The sequence below is a fragment of the Canis lupus genome, chromosome 27 (genome assembly GCF_048164855.1).
Source record: "Canis lupus baileyi chromosome 27, mCanLup2.hap1, whole genome shotgun sequence".
Classification (NCBI taxonomy): domain Eukaryota; kingdom Metazoa; phylum Chordata; class Mammalia; order Carnivora; family Canidae; genus Canis; species Canis lupus.
This window is the reverse complement of record NC_132864.1, coordinates 18278772-18296893: the sequence shown is the minus strand read 5'-3', so window position 1 is coordinate 18296893 and position 18122 is coordinate 18278772. Positions and strand designations below refer to the sequence as shown.

The window sequence follows — 18122 nt, the reverse complement described above, 5'->3', positions numbered from 1 at the left end:
GTTCAGGCCTGATTCATTGACAGCAGCTGATGCTATCTGAGAGTGACTTCCCTCTTAGGGGACTAAAGTGTCCTCGGGCTTCTGCAGGGGAGTACCACAAACTGAGGGGGACCCAAAACAGCCAAAATGTATTCTTGCACAGTCCTGGAGACAAGGAGTCAGAAATCAAGGTGTCGACAGGAGAGGTGGCTCCTTTTTGGAAGCAGTGAGGGAAAATTTGTTCCGTGCCTCTCTTAGCTTCTGGTGGTTGCTGGCACCTTGGCACTCCTTGGCTTTGTAGCTGCATCACTGTATCTCTGACTCTGCTTCCCCCACAGTGTTTTCCTCCCTGTGGGTGTCTGTGCTCAGTTCTCTCTTCTCATGAGGACACCAATCATTGGATGAGGGCCCACCCCAATCCAGTATGACCTCATCTTGACTCCATTATATCTGCAAAGATCCTACTTCCAAATCAGGTCACATTCACAGGTATCTATCTGGGTTAGCACTTTAGCAGATCTTTTTGAGGGAAGTGATTCAACCTAGCACAGAAATCTTATTTTCCTCTAACATCAAGTAACACAGTGCAGAAGGAAGCTCCAAGGGGAAGAGAGTGGGATTGGGACCTTGGATTAGGAACCATGAAGAGCTGGGTTCAAATCCTGAGTATGCCCCTGACATGCTGTACAGTGCTACTCAACCTCTTACCTCTCTCTGGGACCTGATTTCACCATGTTGATTCCTGGCTGAATCACCAGACTCTTGGGAAGTAATGGATATGGTTAGCATTTATCGAGCACCTATAGTGTACCGTGCTAAGCACTGTACACATCTCATTTCATTGAAACCTCACAATGACTGTAGGAGCAGATGACTTCATACAAATGATGAAATGGAGGCCTAGAAACCTCGGTAATTGGAGTCCCGCACATCCAGTCAATCTGCAAATACCTCTCGATGGTCTGCTCCACTCTGCTTATTTTCTACTACAAGCTGTCATTATTTCTTACTTGGATTCAGAAATGGCCTCCAATATCACCTTCACCCCAAATCTAGCCTGAAGCCAGAAAGACATTTTTTTTGCTAATGAAACTCCCTTGCAGAAAACTCCTCAATGGCTCATACCCTCAGAAAAAAAAAACCCTGAGGGGATCCCTGGGTGGTTCAGTGGTTTGGCGCCTGCCTTCGGCCCACAGCATGATCCTGAGGTCCTAGGATCGAATCCCACATCGGGCTCCCTGCATGGACCCTGCTTCTCTATCTACCTCTCTGCATCTCTCATGAATAAATAAATAAAATATTTAAAAAAAAAAAAAAGAAAAAGAAAAAGAAAAAAAAACTGAATTCCCCTGGCAAGGCCAACCACCCTACATGATCTGAGCCCAGCCAAGGTCCATCCTCCTCTCTCCCTGCTCCCTTCCCCCAGGATGATATCTGCTCATCCTTCAAAATCCAGCTTAGGTGCTACTTCCTCCAGGAAATCTTTGCCTGCCCCTTAGGTATGAGTCAGGTCACCCAACTCAGTTCTCTGAAAACACTCTATATCATCATAACACAAAGTTTTTGTTGCCTTGTCTGTTAACAAGACAGCCTTGTTAACTTGTCCATCTCTCCCTGATAAAGGGGATATGCACAGGGCCTGGGTGGTTCATACTTGTCAAATATCAAATGCTACATTTGGCAAATTTGACATGTCAATGTCAAAGGTCATATTTGTCAGATGCCACACAACTACTAGTACATGGAGGAAAGATGGGATTAGAAGCCACTGCTGGCAGGCTCCAGAATTTGTGTTCTACTATCCCACACAGATATTGGAGAAGACACAAGAGTCTATTTGGATTAGCAGGCCCCAGAGAGAGTAGGCCCAAATGTACAAGAACCTGAAATGACAAACATACCTCCCCTTTCTTTCCCACATCCATGGCAGACATTGCTAATGGATCACAGCACTCCTTCTCACTGATCTCAGGCTCAGGAGAGCCCCAGCCAGTCTCTACCAGTTGATCCAAAGCAGCATCTGACATGAAGTCTATTTGCCCATGTGATCTGTTGTCCAATATCTTCATTTGGCAGGCAAGGAAAATAGGCTAGAGAGAGAGCTGGCTTTCCCAATACCATGCACAAGTCCATGCGAAGGCAGGGATAGGATCTCCCCCTTTCCCCGCTCGGTGCTGTCCTGGCCTCTAAAGATCAGCTCCTCATGCTGTGTCATCTACCTACCCTCTGGACATCTTGAGAAAAAAGCATTCCCATGAAATTGGGGCCAGGTGTCTCACACAAGGCTGTGAGGGCAAAAAAACTGGGGATGGACCAAGAGACTGTCTTTCCTTTTCTTAAGTTGCCCAGAGGTAACTCTGGAACTCTACCTCTTTCCTGTGCCTCTAACCAGCCACCTGCCTGGCATGTGCTCATCACCACCACAGGAATCCAGCACATGGGTACTGGCTGCAAACTCCTAGAGATAAGCAGAATTTCCATACTGTAAAATGGAAGCCCTTCCAGGACATGCACAAAGGCCCATTTTTCTCAAAACCAATTTTTTTAGGAGCACCGGGATGGTTCAGTTGGTTAAGCATCTGCCTTCGGCTCAGGTCATGATCGGAGTCCTGGGATCGAACCCGCCTTTGTGGGGGCGAGGGGTCCCTGTTCAGTGGGGAGTCTACTTCTACCTCTCCCTCTGCCCCTCCCCACAACTCATGCTTGTGTACACTGTCTCTCAAATAAATAAAATCTTAAATTTTTTTTTTTTTAATTTTAGAGAAGGGGGATCCCTGGGTGGCTCAGCAGTTTAGCGTCTGCCTTTAGCCCAGGGTGTGATCTTGGAGTCCTGGGATCAAGTCCCACAGTGGGCTTCCAGCATGGAGCCTGCTTCTCCCTCTGCCTGTGTCTCTGCCTCTCTCTCTCTCTCTCTCTGTCTCTCATGAATAACTAAATAAAATAAATAAATAAATAAACTTTAGAGAGCATAGTTGCAAAGATGAAAGCAGAATCCCCGTATACCCTTCACCCAGTTTCCCCTAACATTCTCATCTTGGGTGACCACAGGACCTTGCTCAAGGCTAAGAAATCAACACTGGTACAATACTATTAACTAAACTCCAGCTTTTATTCCAATTTCACCCATTTTTCTGTTCTAGGATCCAATCCAGAATACCCTGTTGCCTGGAGCTCTTTCCCTCTCTGATAAATACCTTCCCTGGATTTCTCCCTTTTTGCTGGTAGCTAATTCCCTGTCACTCAGAAACGGATGTTTGCTTGCTGTTTTACTCTGCTCAGATTCACGGTACAGATTATAGTTTGGGGGAAGATTTGCCCAATGATTTCTAATATTGTAAACAATCCTTCTTCAACATGTTCATTTTTCCTCTTTTCTTTTTTAAAGTCTAGTTCACATCATCAAAATGGCCACTGGCACTTCCTGAAATATTTGGCAGAGCATTTTACTGTATTTCTTTAAAAAAAAAAAAAAAAAAAAAGTTCTGTTTTGTGTGTGTGTGTGTTTTTTTTTTTTTTAGCCATGCCCCCCCCCCAAACTTCGTTTGTTCTTTTATGACTAAGGATATTTATCTCCTGCCTGCTTTAGAAGTTTATGGGCTGCTTTTCCTTTGAATTCCAGGCCAAGGTCAGTAGCCTTTGGGTTGTGATGTCACAGTGTGTTACCTTGGTTACCACTATGACATCATTGGGCAAACCTGGGGGTTTGGTGGGGTATGGGGAGGTCTATGAAACAATCTCTTTCATCTGCAGCCCATGAGGAAACTGCCACTGCTTTTGGAAAAAAGGTTTGGAGAAGTTGTACAAAGCTAAAGAGAAGAATTAATAAGATTTACTGCCCACCCTCCCAAACGCCACAGACCCCTAAAAGTCAGGCCACAATCAAAGGGTGCAGACTTCTGAAGGGAAGAAGCCAAAGGAACAAATGCATTCCGAGAAACCAGAACACCATGTTTGCAAAAAGACCATCAGTAAGCCACAAGAAGAAACACTCACGCATGCACGCACATGCGCACGCGCACACATTGACCCTATCAACCAAACTGTCCCTAAATGGAATGTATTTCACGAGGTGTCCCTCGGTCTTTAATCTAATCTAATCTGTCTCTCCCTCAGCATAAAAGCAAAAGTAAAGAGGAATTACAAGCTAGGAATGTTTGGTTTAAAGGCTTTTTAATAAAAAAAGGAGAAAAGAAAAAAAATACAAAAGCAGAGTGAACACTCAGTTTTCATGCCATTAAAACAGCATCTTGAAAAATGTTAATCTTTTTTCTTTTTTTTTTCTTAGGGTCAGGGGAAGGGGAAAAAAAGAATGTGTTTTTATTGTGAACATGTGTCAAGAGGACTCCGCCACATAAACTCAGTACCCACAATAAGTATATTTGTGTCGTAATTAATGTGAGATCAGAGGAGCAAGTTTTGCCAAAAGGCCGTTGTCAACATGGGATCTGTGATGTGGGTCAGGCATCCTGCTTTCCAAACGCGGTGTCCGCTGCGCTCATAGTAATGAAGCGTTTTGTCATCTAACGACCAAGCCAGCAAGAGTGACTCCCAGACGGGATTATACCTAAAACACAGTTTCCAAATGTTCCTTCTTGGCAAATCTTTTAAGGAAACTCTATGCAAAAGGAATGTCAAGACATCTGTAATTAGATCTTAGAGAAAAGGATGGAAGACTGGGGGCCGGTTTATATTTTGTCTCTCCGAGACCCCGTGGAATTCCCGGTCCTGGCTGTCAAGGGCCTTCTCCATCACGTGGCCCTGGGTCATCGATCTTCGTGTTCCCTCTTCTGCCAGGGTCTCCAGTAACACTCTGGCGGTGCCAAGTCCCCCTTGGAAAGTTCACTGCAGCAGCTGTGAAGGCAGGAACAGTGAGCGGCCTCCCAACGGTCGTGGGCCAGGCCCGTGCTTAGAGCTCGGTGAGATGTCGTTTCTGGAGCTTTCGGCTTTGTTATGGGCCTGGAGGTCTTATTAAGAAAGCAGAGTGGAGCAGGTCTGTGGGCCCCACAATCCCGTTTCAGAAGACTTCTGTGTTGCAGGGAAAACCGAAGCAGGAAGAGGAAGCCAACCAGGTCCCTCCCAAGATCATTTTAACTTTTCGGAGGGGCCCCCGGAGAAGGGCCTGCATAGTGGGGTGCGTGTCCACATCCCGCGCTGATGTGGGAAATGGGATTGAGTTTGCTTTCTGTATCGGCTCATGAGTGAACATGCTTCTGCACGCCTGTGGGTCTTTCCATGTGTTTGCAAGCAGGTCACGCCTCTCTGTGCATGTGATGGGGAGTGCTGCCTCTGAGCCTGTGGCTATGGGCTTTGCACACGCATGGGGGCATTCATAACTTGATGTACATGCATGAAAGAGACACTGCAAAATATTCCGCAATTCACAGTACATTACACTTTCTTTTTCTCTTTTTCCACCAACAGGCTATCTGCAGACCTCTCAGCTCTCTGTCACCCAAATACGATCTTAGGGTGTTTGCAAAACAAAACACATCGTAAATCTCAAGAAGGGCTAGAACCTGGAGACTTTTAAAAAGAGAGAAAGGAGAGAGCGGGAAGGGGGGGAAGGGAGGTGGCCAAGAGGGGCACTGTGATGCAGTCTCTGCCCTGTAATGAAGCACTTCCCCATGATTCCAACCTAGAAGCAATTTTCTCTTGGCACTAGGTGGGATCGATCCCAGTGTTTAGGGTTTCTTCTCTCTCTCCATCCCTCCCCTTCGCCACGCTAACAGTGAAGAACAGATGTGCCCCACTTTATAAATGCTGACCAGCTGGGGAGGCTGCAGCAGCGTCTACACAGCTTTTCCCAAATGCTGATGCCTGAGGAGGCCTCTGGGAGGAAGACTGGGGGTCTCTCAGACACATCTTGTGGCCTGCTTGCTTCCAGAAACTTCCTTGGGGTTCCCTGAAAGGGGAGCACTAAAAAAGTAAATAAATAAAACAGAGAATACCTAGAGCCTTTGCTTTGGGCATCCGGCAGCTACACTGATGTTCATAAAGACCCGAAATGCCAGACAGGCATTAATCCAGGCCCTCTGGACTGAGATGGGGCTGATGCGGGTGATAAGGATTCAGGACAGAGGCCTAAGGCCCGGCCTTGCCCTTAAATAAGTGTAAAGAGGCAAACTCTGATTATTGCACATGATGATTACTTTTTTCCCCTTCCAAGAGATTAAAAGGGCCATTTGTTTTCCTAAGTCTCAACCTGGCTTATCGGTCCATTTCGTGGGTCAGTTTGCAGTGTGTGCACTCTGAAGGACTGCCTGGAGAACACAAACACAAAGGCAGGAAACTCGATTCAACGCAGGCCTGGTGACATCTCTGGGTGTGTGTGTGTGTGTGTGTGTGTGTGCGCGCGCACGCACGCATGTGTATGTTTGTACAGAGGCTGACAACGTGTTCTCCTCAATCAGATCACTGCTCAGTAGACTTATTGTTTCTGCAGCTTTAGAAACAGCTGGAGGGATTGTATAAGAATCGCTTAAATAAAGCTGCTCATAAACCGTCCACTCCAGGGTTTGGGATGGAGATCAAATCTGCGCAATTGGGACTTTTTTTTTTTTTTTAAGACACTCTTCTCTGATTCTCCAAATGTGTTCATTTAATATTTGTTTCCGCCCCAACACACACACAACTTCTAATATGGGTGTAAAATACATAGAGAAAAGCACACGCAGCATAAATTTACCCAGCACCTAGATGTAAAAAAAGAAAAAAAGGCAATATCCCAGAGGCCTCACAGTGCTGCTCGGCAATCTCTGTGTGTCCCCCTTCCCCAAAGGGCAGCCACCATTCTGTTCAGCTCTGCCTGTTTTTGTACTTTACATAAATGGACTCATGTAGTATCACACATTAGTATCTGGCTGCTTCTGTACAAAAATAAGTGTGTGAGAGTCTCCGGTGTTGCTCCGTACATTTGCAGATCACTGGTTTTCAGCCAGGGGGGTGGATCTCACGTCCCCAGGGGACTTTGGGCAGTGTCCAGAGACGTTTTTTGGTTGTCACTCACAACAGGGGTGCCTTGGTGAATCCAAGTCGGGGATGTTGCTCCATGGCCTACAATGCACAGGGCAACCCTATCTAGCAGGGAATCAAGTGGCCCAGGACATCCATGGTGCTGTGCTGAGCTGGAAAACCCAAGCCGGGATCAATTGTTCTCCTGGCTGTGCTTTGATTCCTCTGAAACACCATTTTTAGAGCTTCCTGGATACTCACACAGGCACAGCAAAGTTAGCCTAAACCAAACTTCAAGTTCAAAGCTTTGACTCAGAGGCAAGTTTATTGACCTCTAGTTTTTATCGCCCAGGTGGGGGCAGGGAAGGTAGTGGAGGGAGGGGGGAGACGGGGTGGAGACAAGCAGGAAAACAAAAGGGGGCACAGAAGAGGGGAGGTCCCTAAAGATTTCTTAATCTTGTCTGGTGACGAATTCAACCCCAGAAGGTCCTAGCAAGCCACCCATGCTTCTTTGGCAAGCAGAGGAAGGAAATGACAGGGGGAGAAAAAAAATCTCTCTTATGAACAGAGCCACACCGATGCGCACAGACATAAACAGACAACCACACAAGTCCAAACATATACCCCCCACGGCTCTGAACACACACGCACGCGCGCACACACACACGCACATACACACTCACCACCAGGCCCACGCTTGGACAGAGGACAAAAGAAAGACCAATGTTATTCTTAAAGAGACTTCTGTCCAAATCTGGCTACTTAAACAGTTAAGATGACTCTGGTCATGAAAATCCAGCCAAGGCAGGGACCCCAGCCTCGGTCACCGCTGTATACATATAACATACGCATATGGTCCTTGGGCCTCGGCCAGAGGCTCAACCTTAGCACTACTGCTATTTTGAAGCAGACCATTCTTTGTGGCAGGGGCTGTCCTGTGCATTGTGGGATGTGGGCCAGCATCCCGGGCCTCTATAAACTAGATGCACCCCCCTGTTGTGACAACTGAAATCATTTCTAGATATTGCCCAGTGTCCCACGGGGACATTGTCTGCAGTCCAGAACGCCGGTCTAGCCCAGTGTTGGGCTCAGAGAAGTGGTCCCTGAATGAAATACTGGTTGACGGAACGGGTGAGCCCCTCACGTGCTTTCCCAAAATTAAATGGACACTCTGGGAGACTCATCTGATTTCTCTCTTCTTTGGCATCTGCCTAGACCAACAAAACACAGACAGAGATGGCCCCAGGCTCCCTCCCTATACTAGGGATCCCGGGGCTCCGAGGCCCAGGCCTGGGCCAAGTCGCAAGGGGTTCTGCAGGGACAGGGGGGCCGTCACTGCCATCATGACAGGCCTTGAAGAAGTGGCCCCCAGAGAGACGCCTATGCCACATGTGCTCTGCTGCCTGATTGAGGGACATTAATGCACTTTTCCGGACCCTGATTGAGTTTTAATTGTGTTTGGAACATTGTGCTCCCCACACACCAGCTGACTTTGCTGCCATGTTCAGAGTTGTGTTCATCTCTCCCTCCCCTCTTTTCTCTGTGGGGGGCAGGGCGGTGTGTGTGTGGGGGTTCTGAACCAGAAAGTGCTGCTGCAGGGTTATCCACACACCAGTGGGGGCTGACTGGATGCCCCACATCTCCTGGGGGGACGCGTGGGTCTGCGGACAGGCTGGGAAGTGGGATTTCAGACCTCCTTAGGTTTAGGCTTGGTGTCCACTGTTTGTACATGGAAGACAGTGCTTAAAGGTCATACATTCATTCAGCAAACACCCTCTGAAGGTCAGCACACACCATGCAATGAGGTCGGAAAGATAAAACACTGGCCTGTTTCTCGCCTTCAAGCAGCAAGAGAAAGAACAAGAGTGACAGTTGTCCCTCTTACTCAGCACCAGGCACTGCTTGTTTCCACTTTGCAAATATCCACTCAGTGAATCTTCAAAATAACCCTCTGAGGTGGATCCTTTTATTACTCTCAACTTACAAGCAAGGAAATTGAAGCTTACTTAGGTAAAGTAACCTGGCCAGGGTGACGTGATTCTTATGTGACAGAGCCCGGGCTTGAACCAGAGCGGTGGCCAGCTGTGCGTCTCAATCAGGAGCAGTTTGGGCCCCTAGAGGACACTGGGCAACGTCTGGAGACATTGGTGCTTGTCACCAGCTGGGGATGGGGAGCTCATGGCATCACAAAATGGTCATCGTGAACCTAGATCCGGTTCCAAGCTGCAGAGCCACAGCACACCTGACCATAGACACTCCCTCAATGGCTTCACATGTCACCCAGCTCATGATCTGTGGGACTGCAGGGTATAGAAAACCCTCCCAAGAAAAACTGCACTGTTGTCCAGTTCAAAACTGTCCTATGACATGTAGTCAAAAGCAGAATCTTGGAGAGGCAGGAGGTTGATGCTCTTGGGAAAGGGACCCCAAATCAAGATGTAGCAGGTACAGGCCACCAAAGAAATGCCTCCTAGAAGAATCTAACTCAGGCCAATCTTTGCCAGCCCAGCACCTTCCAGACCTGTGAAATAACTAGGATTTAAGATGTGCTTGTGCCCTCCCTCAATTGAGTTTAATGGGCAGCCTCCTGGAAGCCGGGAATTCGGCACTGTGGAGCCCAGCACCAAATCCATTGTCATAGGAACAAGTACTTCTGATGAGCCAGCATTTTACGGACTAGAAAGCAACTTGAGGGGATCCCTGGGTGGCTCAGCGGTTTAGCGCCTGCCTTTGGCCCAGGGCGTGATCCTGGAGACCCGGGATCGAGTCCCACGTCGGGCTCCCGGTGCCTATGTCTCTGCCTCTCTCTCTCTCTGTGTGTGTGACTATCATAAATAAATTTAAAAATTAAAAAAAAAAAGAAAAAAAGAAAGCAACTTGACAGAAATGTCAAACGTTAAGTGCAAAGCTCAGTCCAGCATGGCAGAGTCTGGATGTGTCTCCCAAACCCAGAGCCCAGACCCAAATGGGAAGAGTTAGGGGCAGGGTCTGAAGATGGTAAGAGACAGGTGAGACACAGGAAGTCAGAGCAAACAGGGTAGGGGGTCGGGGGGTGGAGACGATGCCCCCAAACAGTTCCAGCTGTTGATAAAAACGTTTGCGATGCTATGACTACACCATGGGTTAACTGATCCAAACACCCATTCCCAACGTCCTTTCCCCTCCTGCCTCCTAAAATAAAAAAGAAAGAAAAGATTCCCTTTCCCTGCCTCTTGGCAGCTAGAGTAAGCCATATGGCACAGTTTGGCCCCATAAAATGTAAGTACATAAAATGTACTTCTGCATACAGAAGTCTGTTGGGAAGAGAGTTTTGATTTCTTATCAAAGAGGAAGCTTCAGAAGAAAGCCTTTTGGTGCCAGTCTTTTCTCCTTCCTGCCTTAATGCTGATGTGATGTCTGGAGCAGAAGCAGCTATCTTTGGACATGAGGAAGACAAGCACAAGAATAAAATGTCAAAATGCCAAGGTGGAGGGACAACCAAGAAAGCTGGGATCTTGACAATCTGGTTGGGCGGCTGGGTCAATTTCACCAGCAGCCCACCTCTGACTATACTCAGTGTGTGAGACAAATGAACCTTTCATTGTTTAAACTACCTTCAGCTGGGCTTGCACCTAATACAGTTCTTCTTAGCAGATCCTTGTCTTTCTCTACAGAGTTGTTGACAGGAGTGGATCACCTTTGCCTGATGAGCTGTAGGCGAGACACAAATCCCACCTGATAAAGTGTTGGCAACACATCGTCTGAGGAGGACTTTATGAACATGGCAAACAACCTAAACTGTCCAACCGCAGGGGATGTATTAGCTAACCCGTAGTGCATCCTGATAATGGAATCCCCAACTCTGTACCCACCCCCCGAGAAATAATGATGTAGAGACAAATTCGATGACATGCTATGTCATTAAGATTTTTTGAAAGCAGGTTAGCAAACAATAGGGAAAGAGCTATCTAGAAAGACGTTCACTGCTAAGTAAATGGGGGTTGCAATTTGGATTTTTGTTGTTACTGTTCTTGTTGACCATTATTTAAATATTTTACAGTGAGCATATATAATTTTTGCAAATGAAAAGAGTCATGTGCAATATGCAATATGATCTTATTGTCACTTAAAATGCATTTACTATACACTGAAGACTGGAAAGATACACGGGAAAATATGAATAGTTAGCCCCATGTGGTGGGATTACAGGTGATTTTCATTTTCTTCTTTTTCCTTATCTGCCCTTTCTACGTTTTCCGATAATGAATATATATGACCTGTTTAATTTTTCAAGTTCTGTTTTTGAAGAGCTGCTCATCTCATTATGTTTGCCAAAGCCTCAAAACCTCCACTGGGAAATATTTTTAATCCAATCAAGATCTTCTTGTCCTGGCAACAAACTCAGGGACTGTGCGCTGTGATGTTAAGTAAGTATCTGGGAGGATGTGAAATTAGGAGACAGTTGAGTCCCCCATTTCTGGTCATTGTCAACTTTATGAAGCTGGCAGCCTAAAGGACTCCCTAAACTTCTTAATCCAACCTGTTGGTGTTGCCTTTAAACCCCAAAGCAAAAGAGAGAGTGATAAGAGGGAAATCCCACCTTCTGATACCAGAGATAAGAAATTCTCCTTCTCTTCTCCTTGCAGATAAATCATGCTGACCCACCCTCTGTGGAACCTCTTGGAAGAAGAACCATAAAAATATGGCAGGCCAAAGCATTTGCAGGATGATGGGATGACGCAAGGACAGAAAAATATACGATCAATTTAGCAGAGGTGGCTGTCAGTCTGGGGGCCCTCCAGAGTTCAAGCATGCCCATAAAAGAACTCAACAACCCAATGACTCCCCTGGGAGAAAGAGATCTCCCTCCAAATCCAGCCTGTCACCTAACATCGGTGAGCAGGCATGTCCTGGGGGAGCAGCAATTGGTTTAACGGTGTCTGAAGGAGCCGGGGATGGCAGGAGAAAGGCCAGGAGTGGACAGAGGGGTCTTCTCTAGTGATTTAGGGCTCCGGGTCTTCCAAAACAAAGTCCCCCTGGTGCCCCAGGGGTCCTGGAAAAGTCAGCCCAGAAAGGGACAAGCATGGAAAACAAAACTCCCCGGGTTGGGGTCGGGGAGAATGTGAGGGTCCAGTTGCTGCTGTCTCATAGAACTAACACACAGGCCTCGAACATGCGTGACCTCTGGTTCACATCAGCGCCGCTGATCAAAAGGAAGCAACTCACCCCACCCCGCCCAGGCCTCCTCGTCCGGGGAGGATTCAAAGCTACTGGCCCCGTGGCTGGTGTGGCTTCCATTAACCCAGAGGCTGGTGTTGCGGACTTCTCGAAAAGTTGAATATCAAACACAATGAATCACGAGAAACCAAGAGTGCAGGCCAGCCCAGTGACCTTTAAAGGAAGATAATATTACTCAAAACGAACATAGTTGTGGAACCGTTAAGATAAACAGGACTGGTGCAAGTGCCCTTCCATTCTGACTGCGGAAAACCGTCTAGAGAGTCTTGGGAGGTGGGCCGGCTCTCCTCACCCCCTTCCCCTGCTTCCTCCAGCCTCTACCTGCCTAGGGAGGCACCGATCTTTCATCCTTTCCTAGAGAACCCCGGCAAGGATGGTGCCACACTGGGGGTGGGGACCGCAAGTGCTTGGGAGAACATTGTCCGTAATGAGTTCCTCGTCTGCCCAGGTATTTACAGCTTGGAGACCAAGGAAATGTTCATCTTGGTTTCCTGCGTGCTGCTCTGGGCACAAGTAACTATCAATATCCCGTCCCTGGCACCCACCATGGTTCTGAAATATAATAGGCAACCGAAAAGAGCACATGCGTGTGCATGTGTGTGTGTGTGTGCATGCACATGAATTCCCATCTCTCTCTCTCTTTTTTTTTTTTTAATATTCAGCTTCTGCATTGCCCAAAGTTTTGCATGGAAATAGATACAGGGTATTTTGAGATCTAGACGGAATCCTCACTTCAAGAGCTCAGATCGGTTTCAGGCAGTGCCTGGGTTCAGCGAGAGGCCAGTCTAGCCAGAAACGTAAACCAATTCCAGCCAGGGCTAGGTGAATACTCACCAGACAGACGTATTGGCCCCTCGTAGACTCTGCTCGAACGCACACACCGGAGCACGCACCTCGCATGCACACACACACACACACACACACACACACACAGAGCACGCGCACACACACATGCACGCACACATTCATTTTGTGCTTAGCTGTCATAAAACTGAAGACACTTATATGAGGGTGAAAGGTCAGGACGGGGGGAGACATTATTTTCTGTTATTAATTACACCTTATCCATTCTACATGTGCTGCACTCTTCTTAGATAAAGTTACAGTTCTATTTTATTAGGAAGCCTCCGGGATCGTGTAAAGGGGGATTTTGGACTGAGACAAAGGAAATCGCAGTTGGGGGAAGGGGCTCATTTGTTCTCCTGCTCAGAAGCAGAGCCAGTCTCCTTCTAGGGCCACTTCCCGGACTAAATCTGCACATTCTTGGAATAGCTCACTCTGCAAATGCTAAATGAACCTGGTCCCCAAATCAGCCCAGCCCTGAGTGCGCTAGGCTGTGGGTTTCCTGAAGGAAAGGAGAAAGAGGCGAAGGGGAGAGGGAGGGTGGGGTGAACAGGCCAGCCAGACTGCTGCTGGGTTCAAAGACAGAGAGGAGGCTAGCCAGGGCGGGGGTGGGGCGGGCCAGGGGACCTGAAAGTTCAAGTCCACGTCCGGGTCATCCTTGCCTGTCCTGCAACTGAGCAGCCACTGGGTATGGGTGGGGGGAGGTGAGGGGGGGATTTTTCATTGAGTGGGAACGAGCGCTGAGGATGGAGTGCTGGGTGGGTAGGCAGATGGAGGACCGGGCAGGAGGGACCCTTGGCCCCTTCACCCAAATGGAGGAGGAAACTGGAATAATCCACCATAGGAAGGAAGGAAGCAGAACTCCAGGGAAGTGACAAAATGACAAGATAAGAAGGAGGCAGTCTCGCTCCCAGGATGAGATGAGGGAACCCCCCCACCCCCACCCCACCGGAAAAGACCCAGCAGGACAAAGCCTGGATTTAAACCTCGGCTCCCCCTGTCTCGTTGGGCAAGGCTCTTGTTCTACCCAAGCCTCAGTTTCCCCCATGCGGAAAGCAGGAGAAATAACATCAACAGTGGCCCCACCACCACAGCCACGGGAGCAGCGTTTACAGGAGCATCAGGAGAGCGCATCCTCCTGTGATGCTGTAAGATAACATAATGGGAAGCGCATCGGAGCCATGAATCACGGTGCAGATATAATTTATTGATATTAATATGATCTGCCCTGTCCTTCCCCAGCCCCCCCACACTGCCAGCAGAGTCTGTGCTCTGTCATCGTGCACTTGAAGACAGGTTGTTTTGTCCCTTCTCTCTTCTAGTTTCTAATCACGATGTTCTAATTCTCCAGCTGAGGTTGAATTCAATTCTCGGCCAGAGCTGGCTGCCATATATTACCCCCTGTCCGGGACAGCAATCTGGCTTCTGTCTTCTAGACACGGGACAGCGCCATGTGCCCGTGGTTACTACGGGCCAGGCGCCGGGCCCTCGGGGCTCTAGCACTGGGGATCCCACTCAGGGCCCTCAGAGGTATTCCTATCTTCCCCGTTTTACGCACGAGAAGGCTGAGTTTCAAGGAATGCAGCCTGATTTCACCCCAAGGGTGGCTCACTCCGAACGGGCATGTTCTTCTGTCTCCTGAACACTCAGCATCATTCCCCAGGGTCTTCAGACACCTCCATCAGGCAGGCCGCCCAGCTGTTAACTCTAAGGTTCAAGAACTGGGGGGCCTTGGAGGAGCATGCCCTGCTGTCTGGAGTTCAGCTGAGCACTAGCCAACCCTCCTGATGCTGATTTCAACCAACAGGCCAGAGGAAGAGGAGGAGGAGGAGGAGGAGGGAGACACGGAGGAGGAGGGAGAGGCAGCCTGCGGTTTGAGTGTCTCTATCAGCCCATCAGAATGTCTCCTGGGGGTTTGGCCGGGAATTCAGGCCTGGGCCTCACCGGGAGTCCTGCCAATGGAGCCAGGGCCCTGGTTCCCTTTGATCCTCTCCACGGACTATCCCTCCCCTGACGCAATCCAGCCCTGCAGCCCCGATGCCTCCTGTGTGATAGCCCAGCAGTGTCCCTGAGGGTGCCGGGCTGGGGCGGGGTGGTGGGTGGGGGTGGCGGTGGGGGAGACAACTCAGAAGGCCTGGTGATACTGGTAGGGAATTCCATATCTTTGGGGAGAAACAAAAGTCAATATCCTTACATTTCAAGCATCGGATCTGCCCATTTGTTCCCCGTTTCTTGCTCCGTGGAGCATGTGTGACCGTGTCTTTGGGTTTCGTTTCTCTTTGCACGTGTGGTCTGGTATGTCTGACCCTCTCCTGCTCCCTCCCTCTGACTCTTTCCTTCCTTTCCCTGTCCCTCCCTTTGTCCCCTACTGTCCCTTTGGTGCCTTTGGAGACCCTTAACCTCTGGCTTCCTCCTCTCTCTGTCCTGCTCCCTGCAGCGTGCTCTCTCTCTCTCTCAGTCTCTGCCTCACTCCCTGATTCTCTGCTTCCTTCCTTTCTCTCTCTTGGGGCTCCTCTCACCCCACCTCTGCCTCTCTTTCTGCCCACATGGGCTGTCCCCCCAGGGCACCAGGAGAGCCGGGTCACTCCACCCATCAGCTCAGCTGGAGCAGCTGCAGCAGCCACGGACCTGTGGCTTGCCTTGGTGAGGTTCACTCCAACCCAGAGCCCACCTGAGGCACACAGGTTTGGGTGACCTTGTCCAAAGCCTCAGCCACCTTCTCTCCATCACTAAGAACCTCCGGGCTTACAAGATCATTCCTGGTATCTGAACCCACCACTGGGAGAGAACGCACTGCCTGATGGGGATTCTGGGGAGGTTTGCTACATGGGCATGAGCAGCCTCCACTATTCCTGAGAACCTTCTGGTGCTAATCAACTTCCAACTCACTATCCCAACATTCCTGGGGGTTGCCAAGCCCCTGCTTGCAAATTGGCTCTAAGTGATCCTTTAAATAAATAAATAAATAAATAAATAAATAAATAAATAAATAAATAAATAAAAATCCTGTTTCCACCAGTCATCACAGCCCAAAATGTTCCTTTGGCTAAAGGTTGGAGCTCATCTACATTTTGAAACTTTTTGAACCAAACGTATCCACACCTATGGAGGACCAGGGTCTCCCCGACCACAACAACAGCACCACCCCCAACACACACATTTATCTGTCTGTGAAGGATCTACCAACAAGCCATTGAGCCATTTCCCTAATCTTTCTGTGAATTTACATTTCTCAATAGCCCAGCGAATCTTATTTATCCTATTATTATAAACCAGAAAGCTGAGATTCAGGTCAACACAGTGACTTGTCCAAGGTCATACAGCCAGGACAATGGGCATCCTGCTGAGGATCCTTTTCACCTATAGGAAAGACAAAAATAGGAAACTTGCCTGAATTTTGATTTTTTTTTCCCAATCGATCCCTGTTTTCACTGATTTGCATTTAAACTAGGTTTTGTTTCCATGCCAAGCATATTCAGTCCTTTCCACTTCCAGAAACCATACCAGTGCAGAAACTGAATTTCTGTTCTCTAGAAAATGGCTTTTTTCTTTTTTGGCTTGAAAGTACTGTTTCTCCTCCATTTAGGGGCAGGAGGCATTCCGGATATTTAGCTTTTGGAAGGCAAATTTGGCATCCGGGATTGTTTTCTGCCTTGTTAAACTTTTCAGAAACTGTATCACTTTTAAACAGCCTGGGGGGCTCCCCCTGAGCCCCCCAAGCCCCTCTCCAAAAGACCCTCTGTATGAGCCCACACGTTCCCTCATCCCATCTGTCAGAGGCTGAAGCCAAACACGTCCTAGGAAAAGCCAGAGAGGAAGAGGCGAGGCCAGGAGAGAGATGTCTAATCATCACAAAACCTTTGAAAAGTATCTTGAGCAAATCGAGTTTGTCTAAAACGCATCCAGCATTTAACATTTAATAGGAACTCATCAACTTAATGCACCACATGCGCCGGGTAAATGGATCCTTCCCCTTTAAGGGCCTGTTGACGTTAGGTGAAGGAGAAAAACAGTTGTTATGATTCAGAATCTCAGGATGAACCCAATTAATCAATGCTGAGATGATTTGAATCATGTGGCAAATGCTTGGTCACCTCTCTGATATCCTATCCCCATCCCTCGGAAGACGCAGACATGATTGATGTCACCTGTGACCACCGCGTCTCCAGGCGAGACCCCCCCAAACTCCGCAGACAGAGAAACAAATTAGATCCAAAGGCCTGGGATCAGTTTCAGAGGGGACAGGCCCTGGCGGGGGAGGGGGCAGTCTGGGTGGGGGGAGGGGCTGGGGGTGCCTGGCCTGGGCTGTCTGTCACATAGAGGCCAGACCATATGGAGGCTGGGAGAGAAGGGGCGCCCAAGGATGGGGTGGCAAGAGCCTCCACCCAGTCGCAAGGCACTCGGCTGGCAGGGCCCTGAGCACGCCTGCATCTTAGAGGGCTTTTTTTTTTTCCTAATTTTATTTATCTATTATTATTCATTTTTTTTTTAGTGTAAAAATAATTGCTAGAGATTCCCCTGACTCTTAGGGTTACAGTCAGGCATGTCTACCCTTGGCCTTGGCTGGGAGGAAATGGATTTGGGAGGGAGAGGGTGGGAGAGAGTATTAATCAGAGTTATTTTGATTGCTTTCAATGTCTCTGCCTGTTATACACGTGCGTGCGTGGCACGCACACACACACACACACGCCTCTGTGACCGCTGCCCACCCTGGATATCCACCTCCTGTCCCACCAGCTCTCCATCACCACTGTCTCCAACACTTTTTCTATCAGCCTCCAGTGCCTTCTTTCCCATTCTGCCACCAGAGAATGGAAGGTGGGGTAGGGGGCTCTTCAGCGTGCCTGTGATGCCTTGGCTTCTGAGAACAGACCCGCAGCATCCACCTGTCCACAGTTTTTACCCTACTCCAAATAAATTTTGCAGCTTATCAACCACACAGTGGGTCCCTCTGTCTCCTTCCTCCTTCCCCTCCTATCTCATTCTTTTGTGTGTGTGTGTGCCCTTCTCTCTTTTATGTCTTTTATCTCCCCCTTCCTCTCCTGCCACCCTTCTTTCATTCATTCATTCATTCATTCAACCCACACTCGCAGAGTGCTGCGGACACCTCCTTCCTGGGCCCCCAGGAAAGA

The 18122-nt window shown here is 48.6% G+C and overlaps 2 long non-coding RNA genes across 2 annotated transcripts in view; one reads left to right on the top strand and one right to left on the bottom strand.

Moving 5' to 3' along the window:
• LOC140619354 (uncharacterized) overlaps positions 1-18122 on the bottom strand; it is a 383332-nt gene that overhangs the window by 356624 nt on the left and 8586 nt on the right. The gene's annotated exons all lie outside the window — the stretch shown is intronic.
• On the top strand, positions 3649-6180 carry LOC140619350 (uncharacterized). The gene is made up of 2 exons (XR_012019226.1): positions 3649-3947; positions 4265-6180. It is a non-coding gene; the product is annotated as an uncharacterized lncRNA (long non-coding RNA).